The following is a 22485-nucleotide window of genomic DNA, read 5'->3' on the forward strand; positions in this document are numbered from 1 at the left end:
GAACAAAAGGAGCAGATTTCTGGGCGTGGAAGAATAGATTCAAGGCATAATGTACAGACAAGGGTATGGTAGGATGTGAGTACAGTGGAGGTAAGCCTAGGCATTGAGTGACGATGAGAGAGGTTTTGTCTCTAGAGGCACCAGTTAAGGTCATTTGCCACATGCAAATAGCAGAATATTGGCACTGGAAGATTTTGACTTTCACAAACACTGATAAAATTGCTGACTGCCACAGCGAGAGCACAGGACTTGGTATCTGAGTGGTGAAGTCGATGAACTCTATGTGTGGATTATAACACCAACCTCTTCACAAAACATTTGTTATTTCCTCTCTTACATGGCCCCACATGAATATAGTGTCCCTGCACAATCCTAGTGCGACTAATAAGATTCAGGTATTGAAGAATAGCTTCACCAAATATCTCGATGGGATCGATACATGGCCTTGCCATTGCTCTGCCTAACTTTCATTGATTTCAATCTAGGGTTTACATACAGCAACAACAGTTTTTTAAGATCATTTGCCACTTCCAAAATACAGGATGAGGTGGCCGAGTGGTTAAGGCGATGGACTGCTAATCCATTGTGCTCTGCATGCATGGCTTCGAATCCCATCCTCATCGTGTAACAATTAAAATTATGTGCTTTGTTTTGGCACTGGAAGATTTGGACTTTCACAAACACTAGTAAAATTGCTGACTGGCACAGCGAGAGCACAGGACTGGGTATCTGAGTGGTGAAGGCGATGAACTGCATGTGTGGATTATAACACCAACCTGTTTACAAAACATTTGTTATTTCCTCTCTTACATGGCCCCACATGAATATACTGTCCCTGCACAATCCTAGTGCGACTAATAAGATTCAGGTATTGAAGAATAGCTTCACCAAGGGCAACCTCAATGGTTGGATTTGAACCGACACCTCAACACACTTAATCAAGCACTTGAGACCACTCGGCCTGACAAAACATTTGTTAAATATCTCGATGGGATCGACACATGGCCTTGCCATTGCTTTCATTGATTTCAATCTAGGGTTTACATACAGCAACTACAGTTTTTTAAGGTCATTTGCCACTTCCAATATACAGGATGAGGTGGCCGAGTGGTTAAGGCGATGGACTGCTAATCCATTGTGCTCTGCATGCATGGGTTCGAATCCCATTCTCATCGTGTAGCAACTAAAATACTATGCTTCATTTTGGCACTGGAAGATTTGGACTTTCACGAACACTGGTAAAATTGCTGACTGCCACAGCGAGAGCACAGGACTTGGTATCTGAGTGGTGAAGTCGATGAACTCTATGTGTGGATTATAACACCAACCTGTTTACAAAACATTTGTTATTTCCTCTCTTACATGGCCCCACATGAATATAGTGTCCCTGCACAATCCTAGTGCGACTAATAAGATTCAGGTATTGAAGAATAGCTTCACCAAGGGCAACCTCAATGGTTGGATTTGAACCGACACCTCAACACACTTTTAATCAAGCACTTGAGACCACTCGGCCTGACAAAACATTTGTTAAATATCTCGATGGGATCGACACATGGCCCTGCCATTGCTTTCATTGATTTCAATCTAGGGTTTACATACAGCAACTACAGTTTTTTAAGGTCATTTGCCACTTCCAAAATACAGGAGGAGGTGGCCGAGTGGTTAAGGCGATCCATTGTGCTCTGCGTGCATGGGTTTGAATCTCATCGTGTAATAATTAAAATTCTATACTTTATTTTGTCACTGGAAGATTTTGACTTTCATAAACACTGGCAAAATTGCTGACTGCCACAGCGAGAGCACAGGACTTAGTATCTGAGTGGTGAAGGCGATGAACTGCATGTGTGGATTATAACACCAACCTATTCACAAAACATTTGTTATTTCCTCTCTTACATGGCCCCACATGAATATAGAATCCCTTGGCAATCCTAGAGTGACTAATAAGATTCAGGTATTGAAGAATAACTTCACCAAGCGCAACCTCAATGGTGGGATTTGAACCAACACTTCAACACACTTAATCAAGCACTGGAGACCACTCCGCCTGACAACACGTTTGTTAAATGTCTCGATGGGATCGACACATGGCCTTGCCATTGCTCTGCCTAACTTTCATTGATTTCAAAATAGGGTTTACATACAGCAACTACAGTTTTTTAAAGTCATTTGCCACTTCCAAGATACAGATTAGGTGGCTGAGTGGTTAAGGCGATGGACTGCTAATCCATTGTGCTCTGCATGCATGGGATAGAATCTCATTGTGTAACAATTAAGATTCTGTGCTTTATTTTGGCACTGGAAGATTTTGACTTTCACAAACACTGGTAAAATTGCTGACTGCCACAGCGAGAGCACAGGACTTGGTATCTGAGTGGTGAAGGCGATGAACTGCATGTGTGGATTATAACACCAACCTCTTCACAAAACATTTGTTATTTCCTCTCTTACATGGCCCCACATGAATGTAGAGTCCCTGCACAATCCTAGTGCGACTAATAAGATTCAGGTATTGAAGAATAGCTTCACCAAGGGCAACCTCAATGGTTGGATTTAAACCGACACCTCAACACACTTAATCAAGCACTTGAGACCACTCGGCCTGACAAAACATTTGTTAAATGTCTCGATGGGATCGACACATGGCCTTGCCATTGCTCTGCTTAACTTTCATTGATTTCAATATAGGGTTTATGTACAGCAACTACAGTTTTTTAAGGTCATTTGCCACTTCTAAAATACAGGATGAGGTGGCCGAGTGGTTAAGGTGATGAACTGCTAATCCATTGTGCTCTGCATGCATGGGTTCGAATCCCATCCTCATCGTGTAACAATTAAAATGATGTGCTTTATTTTGGCACTGGAAGATTTTGACTTTCACAAACACTGGTAAAATTGCTGACTGCCACAGCGAGAGCACAGGACTTGGTATCTGAGTGGTGAAGGCGATGAATGTGTGGATTATAACACCAACCTCTTTACAAAACATTTGTTATTTCATCTCTTACATGGCCCCACATGAATATAGTGTCCCTGCACAATCCTAGTGCGACTAATACGATTCAGGTATTGAAGAATAGCTTCACCAAGGGCAACCTCAATGGTTGGATTTGAACCGACACCTCAACACACTTAATCAAGCACTTGAGACCACTCGGCGTAACAAAACATTTGTTAAATATCTCGATGGGATCGACACATGGCCCTGCCATTGCTCTGCCTAACTTTCATTGATTTCAATCTAGGGTCTACATACAGCAACTACAGTTTTTTAAGGTCATTTGCCACTTCTAAAATACAGGATGAGGTGGCCGAGTGGTTAAGTTGATGAACTGCTAATCCATTGTGCTCTGCATGCATGGGTTCGAATCCCATCCTCATCGTGTAACAATTCAAATGATGTGCTTTATTTTGGCACTGGAAGATTTTTACTTTCACAAACACTGGTAAAATTGCTGACAGCCACAGCGAGAGCACAGGACTCCTAACCCCTCCTGTCTCAGCCTCCAGTGTTTATGCTGCAGTAGTTTATGTGTCGGGGGGCTGGGGTAAGTTTGTTATATCTGGAGTACTTCTCCTGTCCTATTCGGTGTCCTGTTTGAATCTAAGTGTGTGTTCTCTAATTCTCTCCTTCTCTCTTTCTTTCTCTCTCTCGAAGGACCTGAGCCCTAGGACCATGCCCCAGGACTACCTTACATGATGACTCCTTGCTGTCCCCAGTCCACCTGGCCGTGCTGCTGCTCCAGTTTCAACTGACCTGAGCCCTAGGACCATGCCCCAGGACTACCTGACTCCTTGCTGTCCCCAGTCCACCTGACCGTGCTGCTGCTCCAGTTTCAACTGTTCTGCCCTATTATTATTCGACCATGCTGGTCATTTATGAACATTTGAACATCTTGGCCAAGTTATGTTATAATCTCCACCCGGCACAGCCAGAAAAGGACTGGCCACCCCACATAGCCTGGTTCCTCTCTAGGTTTCTTCCTAGGTTTTGGCCTTTCTAGGGAGTTTTTCCTAGCCACCGTGCTTCTACACCTGCATTGCTTGCTGTTTGGGGTTTTAGGCTGGGTTTCTGTACAGCACTTTGAGATATCAGCTGATGTACGAAGGGCTATATAAATAAATTTGATTTGATGATTTGATTTGACTTGGTATCTGAGTGTTGAAGGCGATGAACTGCATGTGTGGATTATAACACCAACCTCTTCACAAAACATTTGTTATTTCCTCTCTTACATGGCCCCACAAGAATATAGAATCCCTGCGCAATACTAGAGCGACTAATAAGATTCAGGTATTGAAGAATAGCTTCACCAAGGGCAAACTCAATGGTGGGATTTGAACCGACACCTCAACACACTTAATCAAGCACTTGAGACCACTCGGCCTGACAACACGTTTGTTAAATGTCTTGATGGGGTCGACACATGGCCTTGCCATTGCTCTGCCTAACTTTCATTGATTTCAATCTAGGGTTTACATACAGCAACTACAGTTTTTTAAGGTAATTTGCCCGTTCCAAGCTGCAGATGAGGTGGCCGAGTGGTTAAGGCGATGGACTGCTAATCCATTGTGCTCTGCATGCATGGGTTTGAATCCCATCCTCATCGTGTAACAATTAAAAGTCTGTGCTTTATTTTGGCACTGGAAGATTTTGACTTTCACAAACACTGGTAAAATTGCTGACTCCCACAGCAAGAACACAGGTCTTGGTATCTGAGTGGTGAAGGCGATGAACTTCATGGGTGGATTATAACACCATCCACTTGAACCGACACCTCAACACACTTTTAATCAAGCACGTGAGACCACTCGGCCTGACAAAACATTTGTTAAATATCTCGATGGGATCGACACATGGCCCTGCCATTGCTTTCATTGATTTCAATCTAGGGTTTACATACAGCAACTACAGTTTTTTAAGGTCATTTGCCACTTCCAATATACAGGATGAGGTGGCCGAGTGGTTAAGGCGATGTACTGCTAATCCATTGTGCTCTGCATGCATGCGTTCGAATTCCATCCTCATCGTGTAACAATTCAAATGATGTGCTTTATTTTGGCACTGGAAGATTTTGACTTTCACAAACACTGGTCAAATTGCTGACTGCCACAGCGAGAGCACAGGACTTGGTATCTGAGTGGTGAAGGCGATGAACTGCATGTGTGGATTATAACACCAACCTCTTCACACAACATGTGTTATTTCCTCTCTTCCATGGCCCCACATGAAAATAGAATCCCTGCGCAATCCTAGAGCGACTAATAAGATTCAGGTATTGAAGAATAACTTCACCAAGGGCAACCTCAATAGTGAGATTTGAACCGACACCTCAACACACTTAATCAAGCACTGGAGACCACTCGGCCTGACAAAACATTTGTTAAATGTCTCGATGGGATCGACACATGGCCTTGCCATTGCTCTGCATAACTTTCATTGATTTCAATCTAGGGTTTACATACAGCAACTACAGTCTTTTAAGGTCATTTGCCACTTCCAAAAAACAGGAAGAGGTGGCCGAGTGGTTAAGGCGATGGACTGCTAATCCATTGTGCTCTGCATGCATGGGTTCGAATCCCATCCTCATCGTGTAACAATTAAAATTTGGTGATTTATTTTGGCACTGGAAGATTTTGACTTTCACAAACACTGGTAAAATTGCTGACTGCCACAGCGAGAGCACAGGACTTGGTATCTGAGTGGTGAAGGCGATGAACTGCATGTGTGGATTATAACACCAACCTCTTCACAGAACATTTGTTATTTCCTCTCTTACATGGCCCCACATGAATGTAGAGTCCCTGCACAATCCTAGTGCGACTAATACGATTCAGGTATTGAAGAATAGCTTCACCAAGGGCAACCTCAATGGTTGGATTTGAACCGACACCTCAACACACTTAATCAAGCACTTGAGACCACTCGGCCTGACAAAACATTTGTTAAATGTCTCGATGGGATCGACACATGGCCTTGCCATTGCTCTGCCTAACTTTCATTGATTTCAATCTAGGGTTTACATACAGCAACTACAGTTTTTTAAGGTCATTTTCCACTTCTAAAATACAGGATGAGGTGGATGAGTGGTTAAGGCGATGGACTGCTAATCCATTGTGCTCTGCATGCATGGGTTTGAATCCCATCCTCATCGTGTAACAATTAAAAGTCTGTGCCTTATTTTGGCACTGGAAGATTTTGACTTTCACAAACACTGGTAAAATTGCTGACTCCCACAGCGAGAACACAGGTCTTGGTATCTGAGTGGTGAAGGCGATGAACTTCATGTGTGGATTATAACACCATCCACTTGAACCGACACCTCAACACACTTTTAATCAAGCACGTGAGACCACTCGGCCTGACAAAACATTTGTTAAATATCTCGATGGGATCGACACATGGCCCTGCCATTGCTTTCATTGATTTCAATCTAGGGTTTACATACAGCAACTACAGTTTTTTAAGGTCATTTTCCACTTCTAAAATACAGGATGAGGTGGCCGAGTGGTTAAGGCGATGTACTGCTAATCCGTTGTGCTCTGCATGCATGCGTTCGAATTCCATCCTCATCGTGTAACAATTCAAATGATGTGCTTTATTTTGGCACTGGAAGATTTTGACTTTCACAAACACTGGTAAAATTGCTGACTGCCACAGCGAGAGCACAGGACTTGGTATCTGAGTGGTGAAGGCGATGAACTGCATGTGTGGATTATAACACCAACCTCTTCACACAACATTTGTTATTTCCTCTCTTACATGGCCCACATGAAAATAGAATCCCTGCGCAATCCTAGAGCGACTAATAAGATTCAGGTATTGAAGAATAACTTCACCAAGGGCAACCTCAATAGTGGGATTTGAACCGACACCTCAACACACTTAATCAAGCACTGGAGACCACTCGGCCTGACAAAACATTTGTTAAATGTCTCGATGGGATCGACACATGGCCTTGCCATTGCGCTGGCTAACTTTCATTGATTTCAATCTAGGGTTTAAATACAGCAACTACAGTTTTTTAAGGTCATTTGCCACATGTAAAAAACAGGATGAGGTGGATGAGTGGTTAAGGCGATGGACTGCTAATCCATTGTGCTCTGCATGCATGGGTTTGAATCCCATCCTCATCGTGAAACAATTAAAATGATGTGCTTTATTTTGGCACTGGAAGATTTTGACTTTCACAAACACTGGTAAAATTGCTGACTGCCACAGCGAGAGCACAGGACTTGGTATCTGAGTGGTGAAGGCGATGAACTGCATGTGTGGATTATAACGCCAACCTCTTCACACAACATTTGTTATTTCCTCTCTTACATGGCCCCACATGAAAATAGAATCCCTGCGCAATCCTAGAGTGACTAATAAGATTCAGGTATTGAAGAATAACTTCACCAAGGGCAACCTCAATAGTGGGATTTGAACCGACACCTCAACACACTTAATCAAGCACTGGAGACCACTCGGCCTGACAAAACATTTGTTAAATGTCTCGATGGGATCGACACATGGCCTTGCCATTGCTCTGGCTAACTTTCATTGATTTCAATCTAGGGTTTATATACAGCAACTACAGTTTTTTAAGGTCATTTGCCACATGTAAAAAACAGGATGAGGTGGATGAGTGGTTAAGGCGATGGACTGCTAATCCATTGTGCTCTGCATGCATGGGTTTGAATCCCATCCTCATCGTGAAACAATTAAAATGATGTGCTTTATTTTGGCACTGGAAGATTTTGACTTTCACAAACACTGGTAAAATTGCTGACTGCCACAGCGAGAGCACAGGACTTGATATCTGAGTGGTGAAGGCGATGAACTGCATGTGTGGATTATAACGCCAACCTCTTCACACAACATTTGTTATTTCCTCTCTTACATGGCCCCACATGAAAATAGAATCCCTGCGCAATCCTAGAGTGACTAATAAGATTCAGGTATTGAAGAATAACTTCACCAAGGGCAACCTCAATAGTGGGATTTGAACCGACACCTCAACACACTTAATCAAGCACTGGAGACCACTCGGCCTGACAAAACATTTGTTAAATGTCTCGATGGGATCGACACATGGCCTTGCCATTGCTCTGGCTAACTTTCATTGATTTCAATCTAGGGTTTAAATACAGCAACTACAGTTTTTTAAGGTCATTTGCCACATGTAAAAAACAGGGTGAGGTGGATGAGTGGTTAAGGCGATGGACAGCTAATCCATTGTGCTCTGCATGCATGGGTTTGAATCCCATCCTCATCGTGAAAAAATTAAAATGATGTGCTTTATTTTGGCACTGGAAGATTTTGACTTTCACAAACACTGGTAAAATTGCTGACCGCCACAGCGAGAGCACAGGACTTGGTATCTGAGTGGTGAAGGCGATGAACTGCATGTGTGGATTATAACGCCAACCTCTTCACAAAACATTTGTTATTTCATCTCTTACATGGCCCCACATGAATATAGAATCCCTGCGCAATTCTAGTGTGACTAATAAGATTCAGGTATTGAAGAATAGCTTCACCAAGGGCAAACTCAATGGTGGGATTTGAACCGACAGCTCAAAACACTTAATCAAGCACTTGAGACCACTCGGCCTGACAAAACATTTGTTAAATATCTCGATGGGATCGACACATGGCCCTGCCATTGCTCTGCCTAACTTTCATTGATTTCAATCTAGGGTCTACATACAGCAACTACAGTTTTTTAAGGTCATTTGCCACTTCTAAAATACAGGATGAGGTGGCCAAGTGGTTAAGTTGATGAACTGCTAATCCATTGTGCTCTGCATGCATGGGTTCGAATCCCATCCTCATCGTGAAACAATTAAAATGATGTCCTCTATTTTGGCACTGGAAGATTTTGACTTTCACAAACACTGGTAAAATTGCTGACTGCCACAGCGAGAGCACAGGACTTGGTATCTGAGTGGTGAAGGCGATGAATGTGTGGATTATAACACCAACCATTGCTCTGCCTAACTTTCATTGATTTCAATCAATGCTTTACATACAGCAACTACAGTTTTTGAAAGTCATTTGCCACTTCTAGAATGCAGGATGAGGTGGCTGAGTGTTTAAGGCGATGGACTGCCAATCCATTGTGCTCTGCATGCATGGGTTCGAGTCCCATCCTCATCGTGTAACAATTAAAAGTCTGTGCTTTATTTTGGCACTGGAAGATTTTTACTTTCACAAACACTGGTAAAATTGCTGACTGCCACAGCGAGAGCACAGGACTCCTAACCCCTCCTGTCTCAGCCTCCAGTGTTTATGCTGCAGTAGTTTATGTGTCGGGGGGCTGGGGTAAGTTTGTTATATCTGGAGTACTTCTCCTGTCCTATTCGGTGTCCTGTTTGAATCTAAGTGTGTGTTCTCTAATTCTCTCCTTCTCTCTTTCTTTCTCTCTCTCGGAGGACCTGAGCCCTAGGACCATGCCCCAGGACTACCTGACATGATGACTCCTTGCTGTCCCCAGTCCACCTGGCCGTGCTGCTGCTCCAGTTTCAACTGACCTGAGCCCTAGGACCATGCCCCAGGACTACCTGACTCCTTGCTGTCCCCAGTCCACCTGACCGTGCTGCTGCTCCAGTTTCAACTGTTCTGCCCTATTATTATTCGACCATGCTGGTCATTTATGAATATTTGAACATCTTGGCCAAGTTATGTTATAATCTCCACCCGGCACAGCCAGAAAAGGACTGGCCACCCCACATAGCCTGGTTCCTCTCTAGGTTTCTTCCTAGGTTTTGGCCTTTCTAGGGAGTTTTTCCTAGCCACCGTGCTTCTACACCTGCATTGCTTGCTGTTTGGGGTTTTAGGCTGGGTTTCTGTACAGCACTTTGAGATATCAGCTGATGTACGAAGGGCTATATAAATAAATTTGATTTGATGATTTGATTTGACTTGGTATCTGAGTGTTGAAGGCGATGAACTGCATGTGTGGATTATAACACCAACCTCTTCACAAAACATTTGTTATTTCCTCTCTTACATGGCCCCACAAGAATATAGAATCCCTGCGCAATCCTAGAGCGACTAATAAGATTCAGGTATTGAAGAATAGCTTCACCAAGGGCAAACTCAATGGTGGGATTTGAACCGACACCTCAACACACTTAATCAAGCACTTGAGACCACTCGGCCTGACAACACGTTTGTTAAATGTCTTGATGGGGTCGACACATGGCCTTGCCATTGCTCTGCCTAACTTTCATTGATTTCAATCTAGGGTTTACATACAGCAACTACAGTTTTTTAAGGTAATTTGCCCCTTCCAAGCTGCAGATGAGGTGGCCGAGTGGTTAAGGCGATGGACTGCTAATCCATTGTGCTCTGCATGCATGGGTTTGAATCCCATCCTCATCGTGTAACAATTAAAAGTCTGTGCTTTATTTTGGCACTGGAAGATTTTGACTTTCACAAACACTGGTAAAATTGCTGACTCCCACAGCGAGAACACAGGTCTTGGTATCTGAGTGGTGAAGGCGATGAACTTCATGTGTGGATTATAACACCATCCACTTGAACCGACACCTCAACACACTTTTAATCAAGCACGTGAGACCACTCGGCCTGACAAAACATTTGTTAAATATCTCGATGGGATCGACACATGGCCCTGCCATTGCTTTCATTGATTTCAATCTAGGGTTTACATACAGCAACTACAGTTTTTTAAGGTCATTTGCCACTTCCAATATACAGGATGAGGTGGCCGAGTGGTTAAGGCGATGTACTGCTAATCCATTGTGCTCTGCATGCATGCGTTCGAATTCCATCCTCATCGTGTAACAATTCAAATGATGTGCTTTATTTTGGCACTGGAAGATTTTGACTTTCACAAACACTGGTCAAATTGCTGACTGCCACAGCGAGAGCACAGGACTTGGTATCTGAGTGGTGAAGGCGATGAACTGCATGTGTGGATTATAACACCAACCTCTTCACACAACATGTGTTATTTCCTCTCTTACATGGCCCCACATGAAAATAGAATCCCTGCGCAATCCTAGAGCGACTAATAAGATTCAGGTATTGAAGAATAACTTCACCAAGGGCAACCTCAATAGTGGGATTTGAACCGACACCTCAACACACTTAATCAAGCACTGGAGACCACTCGGCCTGACAAAACATTTGTTAAATGTCTCGATGGGATAGACACATGGCCTTGCCATTGCTCTGCATAACTTTCATTGATTTCAATCTAGGGTGTACATACAGCAACTACAGTCTTTTAAGGTCATTTGCAACTTCCAAAAAACAGGATGAGGTGGCTGAGTGGTTAAGGCGACGGACTGCTAATATATTGTGCTCTGCATGCATGGGTTTGAATCCCATCCTCACTGTGTAACAATTAAAATGACGTGCTTGATTTTGGCACTGGAAGATTTTGACTTTCACAAACACTGGCAAAATTGCTGACTGCCACAGCGAGAGCACAGGACTTGGTATCTGAGTGGTGAAGGCGATGAACTGCATGTGTGGATTATAACACCAACCACTTCACACAACATTTGTTATTTCCTCTCTTACATGGCCCGACATGAAAATAGAATCCCTGCGCAATCCTAGAGCGACTAATAAGATTCAGGTATTGAAGAATAACTTCACCAAGGGCAACCTCAATAGTGAGATTTGAACCGACACCTCAACACACTTAATCAAGCACTGGAGACCAATCGGCCTGACAAAACATTTGTTAAATGTCTCGATGGGATCGACACATGGCCTTGCCATTGCTCTGCATAACTTTCATTGATTTCAATCTAGGGTTTACATACAGCAACTACAGTCTTTTAAGGTCATTTGCAACTTCCAAAAAACAGGAAGAGGTGGCCGAGTGGTTAAGGCGATGGACTGCTAATCCATTGTGCTCTGCATGCATGGGTTCGAATCCCATCCTCATCGTGTAACAATTAAAATTTGGTGATTTATTTTGGCACTGGAAGATTTTGACTTTCACAAACACTGGTAAAATTGCTGACTGCCACAGCGAGAGCACAGGACTTGGTATCTGAGTGGTGAAGGCGATGAACTGCATGTGTGGATTATAACACCAACCTCTTCACACAACATGTGTTATTTCCTCTCTTACATTGCCCCACATGAAAATAGAATCCCTGCGCAATCCTAGAGCGACTAATAAGATTCAGGTATTGAAGAATAACTTCACCAAGGGCAACCTCAATAGTGGGATTTGAACCGACTTAATCAAGCACTGGAGACCACTCGGCCTGACAAAACATTTGTTAAATGTCTCGATGGGATAGACACATGGCCTTGCCATTGCTCTGCATAACTTTCATTGATTTCAATCTAGGGTGTACATACAGCAACTACAGTCTTTTAAGGTCATTTGCAACTTCCAAAAAACAGGATGAGGTGGCTGTGTGGTTTGAATCCCATCCTCACTGTGTAACAATTAAAATGACGTGCTTGATTTTGGCACTGGAAGATTTTGACTTTCACAAACACTGGCAAAATTGCTGACTGCCACAGCAAGAGCACAGGACTTGGTATCTGAGTGGTGAAGGCGATGAACTGCATGTGTGGATTATAACACCAACCACTTCACACAACATTTGTTATTTCCTCTCTTACATGGCCCGACATGAAAATAGAATCCCTGCGCAATCCTAGAGCGACTAATAAGATTCAGGTATTGAAGAATAACTTCACCAAGGGCAACCTCAATAGTGAGATTTGAACCGACACCTCAACACACTTAATCAAGCACTGGAGACCACTCGGCCTGACAAAACATTTGTTAAATGTCTCGATGGGATCGACACATGGCCTTGCCATTGCTCTGCATAACTTTCATTGATTTCAATCTAGGGTTTACATACAGCAACTACAGTTTTTTAAGGTAATTTGCCCCTTCCAAGCTGCAGATGAGGTGGCCGAGTGGTTAAGGCGATGGACTGCTAATCCATTGTGCTCTGCATGCATGGGTTCGAATCCCATCCTCATCGTGTAACAATTAAAAGTCTGTGCTTTATTTTGGCACTGGAAGATTTTGACTTTCACAAACACTGGTAAAATTGCTGACTCCCACAGCGAGAACACAGGTCTTGGTATCTGAGTGGTGAAGGCGATGAACTTCATGTGTGGATTATAACACCATCCACTTGAACCGACACCTCAACACACTTTTAATCAAGCACGTGAGACCACTCGGCCTGACAAAACATTTGTTAAATATCTCGATGGGATCGACACATGGCCCTGCCATTGCTTTCATTGATTTCAATCTAGGGTTTACATACAGCAACTACAGTTTTTTAAGGTCATTTGCCACTTCCAATATACAGGATGAGGTGGCCGAGTGGTTAAGGCGATGTACTGCTAATCCATTGTGCTCTGCATGCATGCGTTCGAATTCCATCCTCATCGTGTAACAATTCAAATGATGTGCTTTATTTTGGCACTGGAAGATTTTGACTTTCACAAACACTGGTCAAATTGCTGACTGCCACAGCGAGAGCACAGGACTTGGTATCTGAGTGGTGAAGGCGATGAACTGCATGTGTGGATTATAACACCAACCTCTTCACACAACATGTGTTATTTCCTCTCTTACATGGCCCCACATGAAAATAGAATCCCTGCGCAATCCTAGAGCGACTAATAAGATTCAGGTATTGAAGAATAACTTCACCAAGGGCAACCTCAATAGTGGGATTTGAACCGACACCTCAACACACTTAATCAAGCACTGGAGACCACTCGGCCTGACAAAACATTTGTTAAATGTCTCGATGGGATAGACACATGGCCTTGCCATTGCTCTGCATAACTTTCATTGATTTCAATCTAGGGTGTACATACAGCAACTACAGTCTTTTAAGGTCATTTGCAACTTCCAAAAAACAGGATGAGGTGGCTGAGTGGTTAAGGCGACGGACTGCTAATATATTGTGCTCTGCATGCATGGGTTTGAATCCCATCCTCACTGTGTAACAATTAAAATGACGTGCTTGATTTTGGCACTGGAAGATTTTGACTTTCACAAACACTGGCAAAATTGCTGACTGCCACAGCGAGAGCACAGGACTTGGTATCTGAGTGGTGAAGGCGATGAACTGCATGTGTGGATTATAACACCAACCACTTCACACAACATTTGTTATTTCCTCTCTTACATGGCCCGACATGAAAATAGAATCCCTGCGCAATCCTAGAGCGACTAATAAGATTCAGGTATTGAAGAATAACTTCACCAAGGGCAACCTCAATAGTGAGATTTGAACCGACACCTCAACACACTTAATCAAGCACTGGAGACCAATCGGCCTGACAAAACATTTGTTAAATGTCTCGATGGGATCGACACATGGCCTTGCCATTGCTCTGCATAACTTTCATTGATTTCAATCTAGGGTTTACATACAGCAACTACAGTCTTTTAAGGTCATTTGCAACTTCCAAAAAACAGGAAGAGGTGGCCGAGTGGTTAAGGCGATGGACTGCTAATCCATTGTGCTCTGCATGCATGGGTTCGAATCCCATCCTCATCGTGTAACAATTAAAATTTGGTGATTTATTTTGGCACTGGAAGATTTTGACTTTCACAAACACTGGTAAAATTGCTGACTGCCACAGCGAGAGCACAGGACTTGGTATCTGAGTGGTGAAGGCGATGAACTGCATGTGTGGATTATAACACCAACCTCTTCACACAACATGTGTTATTTCCTCTCTTACATTGCCCCACATGAAAATAGAATCCCTGCGCAATCCTAGAGCGACTAATAAGATTCAGGTATTGAAGAATAACTTCACCAAGGGCAACCTCAATAGTGGGATTTGAACCGACTTAATCAAGCACTGGAGACCACTCGGCCTGACAAAACATTTGTTAAATGTCTCGATGGGATAGACACATGGCCTTGCCATTGCTCTGCATAACTTTCATTGATTTCAATCTAGGGTGTACATACAGCAACTACAGTCTTTTAAGGTCATTTGCAACTTCCAAAAAACAGGATGAGGTGGCTGTGTGGTTTGAATCCCATCCTCACTGTGTAACAATTAAAATGACGTGCTTGATTTTGGCACTGGAAGATTTTGACTTTCACAAACACTGGCAAAATTGCTGACTGCCACAGCAAGAGCACAGGACTTGGTATCTGAGTGGTGAAGGCGATGAACTGCATGTGTGGATTATAACACCAACCACTTCACACAACATTTGTTATTTCCTCTCTTACATGGCCCGACATGAAAATAGAATCCCTGCGCAATCCTAGAGCGACTAATAAGATTCAGGTATTGAAGAATAACTTCACCAAGGGCAACCTCAATAGTGAGATTTGAACCGACACCTCAACACACTTAATCAAGCACTGGAGACCACTCGGCCTGACAAAACATTTGTTAAATGTCTCGATGGGATCGACACATGGCCTTGCCATTGCTCTGCATAACTTTCATTGATTTCAATCTAGGGTTTACATACAGCAACTACAGTTTTTTAAGGTAATTTGCCCCTTCCAAGCTGCAGATGAGGTGGCCGAGTGGTTAAGGCGATGGACTGCTAATCCATTGTGCTCTGCATGCATGGGTTCGAATCCCATCCTCATCGTGTAACAATTAAAAGTCTGTGCTTTATTTTGGCACTGGAAGATTTTGACTTTCACAAACACTGGTAAAATTGCTGACTCCCACAGCGAGAACACAGGTCTTGGTATCTGAGTGGTGAAGGCGATGAACTTCATGTGTGGATTATAACACCATCCACTTGAACCGACACCTCAACACACTTTTAATCAAGCACGTGAGACCACTCGGCCTGACAAAACATTTGTTAAATATCTCGATGGGATCGACACATGGCCCTGCCATTGCTTTCATTGATTTCAATCTAGGGTTTACATACAGCAACTACAGTTTTTTAAGGTCATTTGCCACTTCCAATATACAGGATGAGGTGGCCGAGTGGTGAAGGCGATGTACTGCTAATCCATTGTGCTCTGCATGCATGCGTTCGAATTCCATCCTCATCGTGTAACAATTCAAATGATGTGCTTTATTTTGGCACTGGAAGATTTTGACTTTCACAAACACTGGTCAAATTGCTGACTGCCACAGCGAGAGCACAGGACTTGGTATCTGAGTGGTGAAGGCGATGAACTGCATGTGTGGATTATAACACCAACCTCTTCACACAACATGTGTTATTTCCTCTCTTACATGGCCCCACATGAAAATAGAATCCCTGCGCAATCCTAGAGCGACTAATAAGATTCAGGTATTGAAGAATAACTTCACCAAGGGCAACCTCAATAGTGGGATTTGAACCGACACCTCAACACACTTAATCAAGCACTGGAGACCACTCGGCCTGACAAAACATTTGTTAAATGTCTCGATGGGATAGACACATGTCCTTGCCATTGCTCTGCATAACTTTCATTGATTTCAATCTAGCGTTTACATACAGCAACTACAGTCTTTTAAAGTAATTTGCAACTTCCAAAAAACAGGATGAGGTGGCCGAGTGGTTAAGGCGATGGACTGCTAATCCATTGTGCTCTGCATGCATGGGTTCGAATCCCATCCTCATCGTGTAACAATTAAATTGATGTGCTCTATTTTGGCACTGGAAGATTTTGACTTTCACAAACACTGGCAAAATTGCTGACTGCCACAGAGAGAGCACAGGACTTGGTATCTGAGTGGTGAAGGCGATGAACTGCATGTGTGGATTATAACACCAACCTCTTCACACAACATTTGTTATTTCCTCTCTTACATGGACCCACATGAAAATAGAATCCCTGCGCAATCCTAGAGCGACTAATAAGATTCAGGTATTGAAGAATAACTTCACCAAGGGCAACCTCAATAGTGGGATTTGAACCGACACCTCAACACACTTAATCAAGCACCGGAGACCACTCGGCCTGACAAAACATTTGTTAAATGTCTCGATGGGATCGACACATGGCCTTGCCATTGCGCTGGCTAACTTTCATTGATTTCAATCTAGGGTTTAAATACAGCAACTACAGTTTTTTAAGGTCATTTGCCACATGTAAAAAACAGGATGAGGTGGATGAGTGGTTAAGGCGATGGACTGCTAATCCATTGTGCTCTGCATGCATGGGTTTGAATCCCATCCTCATCGTGAAACAATTAAAATGATGTGCTTTATTTTGGCACTGGAAGATTTTGACTTTCACAAACACTGGTAAAATTGCTGACTGCCACAGCGAGAGCACAGGACTTGGTATCTGAGTGGTGAAGGCGATGAACTGCATGTGTGGATTATAACGCCAACCTCTTCACAAAACATTTGTTATTTCATCTCTTACATGGCCCCACATGAATATAGAATCCCTGCGCAATTCTAGTGTGACTAATAAGATTCAGGTATTGAAGAATAGCTTCACCAAGGGCAAACTCAATGGTGGGATTTGAACCGACAGCTCAAAACACTTAATCAAGCACTTGAGACCACTCGGCCTGACAAAACATTTGTTAAATATCTCGATGGGATCGACACATGGCCCTGCCATTGCTCTGCCTAACTTTCATTGATTTCAATCTAGGGTCTACATACAGCAACTACAGTTTTTTAAGGTCATTTGCCACTTCTAAAATACAGGATGAGGTGGCCAAGTGGTTAAGTTGATGAACTGCTAATCCATTGTGCTCTGCATGCATGGGTTCGAATCCCATCCTCATCGTGAAACAATTAAAATGATGTCCTCTATTTTGGCACTGGAAGATTTTGACTTTCACAAACACTGGTAAAATTGGTGACTGCCACAGCGAGAGCACAGGACTTGGTATCTGAGTGGTGAAGGCGATGAATGTGTGGATTATAACACCAACCATTGCTCTGCCTAACTTTCATTGATTTCAATCAATGCTTTACATACAGCAACTACAGTTTTTGAAGGTCATTTGCCACTTCTAGAATGCAGGATGAGGTGGCTGAGTGTTTAAGGCGATGGACTGCCAATCCATTGTGCGCTGCATGCATGGGTTCGAGTCCCATCCTCATCGTGTAACAATTAAAAGTCTGTGCTTTATTTTGGCACTGGAAGATTTTTACTTTCACAAACACTGGTAAAATTGCTGACTGCCACAGCGAGAGCACAGGACTCCTAACCCCTCCTGTCTCAGCCTCCAGTGTTTATGCTGCAGTAGTTTATGTGTCGGGGGGCTGGGGTAAGTTTGTTATATCTGGAGTACTTCTCCTGTCCTATTCGGTGTCCTGTTTGAATCTAAGTGTGTGTTCTCTAATTCTCTCCTTCTCTCTTTCTTTCTCTCTCTCGGAGGACCTGAGCCCTAGGACCATGCCCCAGGACTACCTGACATGATGACTCCTTGCTGTCCCCAGTCCACCTGGCCGTGCTGCTGCTCCAGTTTCAACTGACCTGAGCCCTAGGACCATGCCCCAGGACTACCTGACTCCTTGCTGTCCCCAGTCCACCTGACCGTGCTGCTGCTCCAGTTTCAACTGTTCTGCCCTATTATTATTCGACCATGCTGGTCATTTATGAACATTTGAACATCTTGGCCAAGTTATGTTATAATCTCCACCCGGCACAGCCAGAAAAGGACTGGCCACCCCACATAGCCTGGTTCCTCTCTAGGTTTCTTCCTAGGTTTTGGCCTTTCTAGGGAGTTTTTCCTAGCCACCGTGCTTCTACACCTGCATTGCTTGCTGTTTGGGGTTTTAGGCTGGGTTTCTGTACAGCACTTTGAGATATCAGCTGATGTACGAAGGGCTATATAAATAAATTTGATTTGATGATTTGATTTGACTTGGTATCTGAGTGTTGAAGGCGATGAACTGCATGTGTGGATTATAACACCAACCTCTTCACAAAACATTTGTTATTTCCTCTCTTACATGGCCCCACAAGAATATAGAATCCCTGCGCAATCCTAGAGCGACTAATAAGATTCAGGTATTGAAGAATAGCTTCACCAAGGGCAAACTCAATGGTGGGATTTGAACCGACACCTCAACACACTTAATCAAGCACTTGAGACCACTCGGCATGACAACACGTTTGTTAAATGTCTTGATGGGGTCGACACATGGCCTTGCCATTGCTCTGCCTAACTTTCATTGATTTCAATCTAGGGTTTACATACAGCAACTACAGTTTTTTAAGGTAATTTGCCCCTTCCAAGCTGCAGATGAGGTGGCCGAGTGGTTAAGGCGATGGACTGCTAATCCATTGTGCTCTGCATGCATGGGTTTGAATCCCATCCTCATCGTGTAACAATTAAAAGTCTGTGCTTTATTTTGGCACTGGAAGATTTTGACTTTCACAAACACTGGTAAAATTGCTGACTCCCACAGCGAGAACACAGGTCTTGGTATCTGAGTGGTGAAGGCGATGAACTTCATGTGTGGATTATAACACCATCCACTTGAACCGACACCTCAACACACTTTTAATCAAGCACGTGAGACCACTCGGCCTGACAAAACATTTGTTAAATATCTCGATGGGATCGACACATGGCCCTGCCATTGCTTTCATTGATTTCAATCTAGGGTTTACATACAGCAACTACAGTTTTTTAAGGTCATTTGCCACTTCCAATATACAGGATGAGGTGGCCGAGTGGTTAAGGCGATGTACTGCTAATCCATTGTGCTCTGCATGCATGCGTTCGAATTCCATCCTCATCGTGTAACAATTCAAATGATGTGCTTTATTTTGGCACTGGAAGATTTTGACTTTCACAAACACTGGTCAAATTGGTGACTGCCACAGCGAGAGCACAGGACTTGGTATCTGAGTGGTGAAGGCGATGAACTGCATGTGTGGATTATAACACCAACCTCTTCACACAACATGTGTTATTTCCTCTCTTACATGGCCCCACATGAAAATAGAATCCCTGCGCAATCCTAGAGCGACTAATAAGATTCAGGTATTGAAGAATAACTTCACCAAGGGCAACCTCAATAGTGGGATTTGAACCGACTTAATCAAGCACTGGAGACCACTCGGCCTGACAAAACATTTGTTAAATGTCTCGATGGGATAGACACATGGCCTTGCCATTGCTCTGCATAACTTTCATTGATTTCAATCTAGGGTGTACATACAGCAACTACAGTCTTTTAAGGTCATTTGCAACTTCCAAAAAACAGGATGAGGTGGCTGTGTGGTTTGAATCCCATCCTCACTGTGTAACAATTAAAATGACGTGCTTGATTTTGGCACTGGAAGATTTTGACTTTCACAAACACTGGCAAAATTGCTGACTGCCACAGCAAGAGCACAGGACTTGGTATCTGAGTGGTGAAGGCGATGAACTGCATGTGTGGATTATAACACCAACCACTTCACACAACATTTGTTATTTCCTCTCTTACATGGCCCGACATGAAAATAGAATCCCTGCGCAATCCTAGAGCGACTAATAAGATTCAGGTATTGAAGAATAACTTCACCAAGGGCAACCTCAATAGTGAGATTTGAATCGACACCTCAACACACTTAATCAAGCACTGGAGACCACTCGGCCTGACAAAACATTTGTTAAATGTCTCGATGGGATCGACACATGGCCTTGCCATTGCTCTGCATAACTTTCATTGATTTCAATCTAGGGTTTACATACAGCAACTACAGTTTTTTAAGGTAATTTGCCCCTTCCAAGCTGCAGATGAGGTGGCCGAGTGGTTAAGGCGATGGACTGCTAATCCATTGTGCTCTGCATGCATGGGTTCGAATCCCATCCTCATCGTGTAACAATTAAAAGTCTGTGCTTTATTTTGGCACTGGAAGATTTTGACTTTCACAAACACTGGTAAAATTGCTGACTCCCACAGCGAGAACACAGGTCTTGGTATCTGAGTGGTGAAGGCGATGAACTTCATGTGTGGATTATAACACCATCCACTTGAACCGACACCTCAACACACTTTTAATCAAGCATGTGAGACCACTCGGCCTGACAAAACATTTGTTAAATATCTCGATGGGATCGACACATGGCCCTGCCATTGCTTTCATTGATTTCAATCTAGGGTTTACATACAGCAACTACAGTTTTTTAAGGTCATTTGCCACTTCCAATATACAGGATGAGGTGGCCGAGTGGTTAAGGCGATGTACTGCTAATCCATTGTGCTCTGCATGCATGCGTTCGAATCCCATCCTCATCGTGTAACAATTAAAATTTGGTGATTTATTTTGGCACTGGAAGATTTTGACTTTCACAAACACTGGTAAAATTGCTGACTGCCACAGCGAGAGCACAGGACTTGGTATCTGAGTGGTGAAGGCGATGAACTGCATGTGTGGATTATAACACCAACCTCTTCACACAACATGTGTTATTTCCTCTCTTACATTGCCCCACATGAAAATAGAATCCCTGCGCAATCCTAGAGCGACTAATAAGATTCAGGTATTGAAGAATAACTTCACCAAGGGCAACCTCAATAGTGGGATTTGAACCGACTTAATCAAGCACTGGAGACCACTCGGCCTGACAAAACATTTGTTAAATGTCTCGATGGGATAGACACATGGCCTTGCCATTGCTCTGCATAACTTTCATTGATTTCAATCTAGGGTGTACATACAGCAACTACAGTCTTTTAAGGTCATTTGCAACTTCCAAAAAACAGGTTGAGGTGGCTGTGTGGTTTGAATCCCATCCTCACTGTGTAACAATTAAAATGACGTGCTTGATTTTGGCACTGGAAGATTTTGACTTTCACAAACACTGGCAAAATTGCTGACTGCCACAGCAAGAGCACAGGACTTGGTATCTGAGTGGTGAAGGCGATGAACTGCATGTGTGGATTATAACACCAACCACTTCACACAACATTTGTTATTTCCTCTCTTACATGGCCCGACATGAAAATAGAATCCCTGCGCAATCCTAGAGCGACTAATAAGATTCAGGTATTGAAGAATAACTTCACCAAGGGCAACCTCAATAGTGAGATTTGAACCGACACCTCAACACACTTAATCAAGCACTGGAGACCACTCGGCCTGACAAAACATTTGTTAAATGTCTCGATGGGATCGACACATGGCCTTGCCATTGCTCTGCATAACTTTCATTGATTTCATTGATTTCATTGACTGCTAATCCATTGTGCTCTGCATGCATGGGTTCGAATCCCATCCTCATCGTGTAACAATTAAAAGTCTGTGCTTTATTTTGGCACTGGAAGATTTTGACTTTCACAAACACTGGTAAAATTGCTGACTCCCACAGCGAGAACACAGGTCTTGGTATCTGAGTGGTGAAGGCGATGAACTTCATGTGTGGATTATAACACCATCCACTTGAACCGACACCTCAACACACTTTTAATCAAGCACGTGAGACCACTCGGCCTGACAAAACATTTGTTAAATATCTCGATGGGATCGACACATGGCCCTGCCATTGCTTTCATTGATTTCAATCTAGGGTTTACATACAGCAACTACAGTTTTTTAAGGTCATTTGCCACTTCCAAT

General features: G+C 43.3%; 1 long non-coding RNA gene and 4 other non-coding genes across 6 annotated transcripts in view; all 5 read left to right on the forward strand.

Moving 5' to 3' along the window:
- LOC149977928 (uncharacterized) overlaps positions 1 to 9526 on the forward strand; it is a 222036-nt gene extending 212510 nt beyond the window's left edge. The window contains exon 3 of one of the 2 annotated variants that reach the window (XR_016486703.1): positions 9424 to 9526. This is a non-coding gene — a long non-coding RNA (uncharacterized LOC149977928). Of the gene's footprint in view, positions 1 to 3661; positions 3816 to 9423 lie in introns of those variants that run through there. The other variant, XR_016486702.1, reaches the window with a different exon arrangement.
- Positions 9527 to 12905: 3379 nt separating this feature from the next.
- trnas-gcu (transfer RNA serine (anticodon GCU)) lies at positions 12906 to 12987 on the forward strand. The gene has a single exon. It is a non-coding gene; the product is annotated as a tRNA-Ser (tRNA).
- Positions 12988 to 15517: 2530 nt separating this feature from the next.
- trnas-gcu (transfer RNA serine (anticodon GCU)) lies at positions 15518 to 15599 on the forward strand. Its single transcript has one exon. It is a non-coding gene; the product is annotated as a tRNA-Ser (tRNA).
- Positions 15600 to 16500: 901 nt separating this feature from the next.
- Positions 16501 to 16582, forward strand: trnas-gcu (transfer RNA serine (anticodon GCU)). Its single transcript has one exon. It is a non-coding gene; the product is annotated as a tRNA-Ser (tRNA).
- Positions 16583 to 20661: 4079 nt separating this feature from the next.
- trnas-gcu (transfer RNA serine (anticodon GCU)) lies at positions 20662 to 20743 on the forward strand. Its single transcript has one exon. It is a non-coding gene; the product is annotated as a tRNA-Ser (tRNA).
- The last annotated feature ends 1742 nt before the right edge of the window (positions 20744 to 22485 follow it).

The sequence above is a fragment of the Oncorhynchus mykiss genome, chromosome 15 (genome assembly GCF_057628025.1).
Source record: "Oncorhynchus mykiss isolate SJ-2025 chromosome 15, ASM5762802v1, whole genome shotgun sequence".
Classification (NCBI taxonomy): Eukaryota; Metazoa; Chordata; class Actinopteri; order Salmoniformes; family Salmonidae; genus Oncorhynchus; species Oncorhynchus mykiss.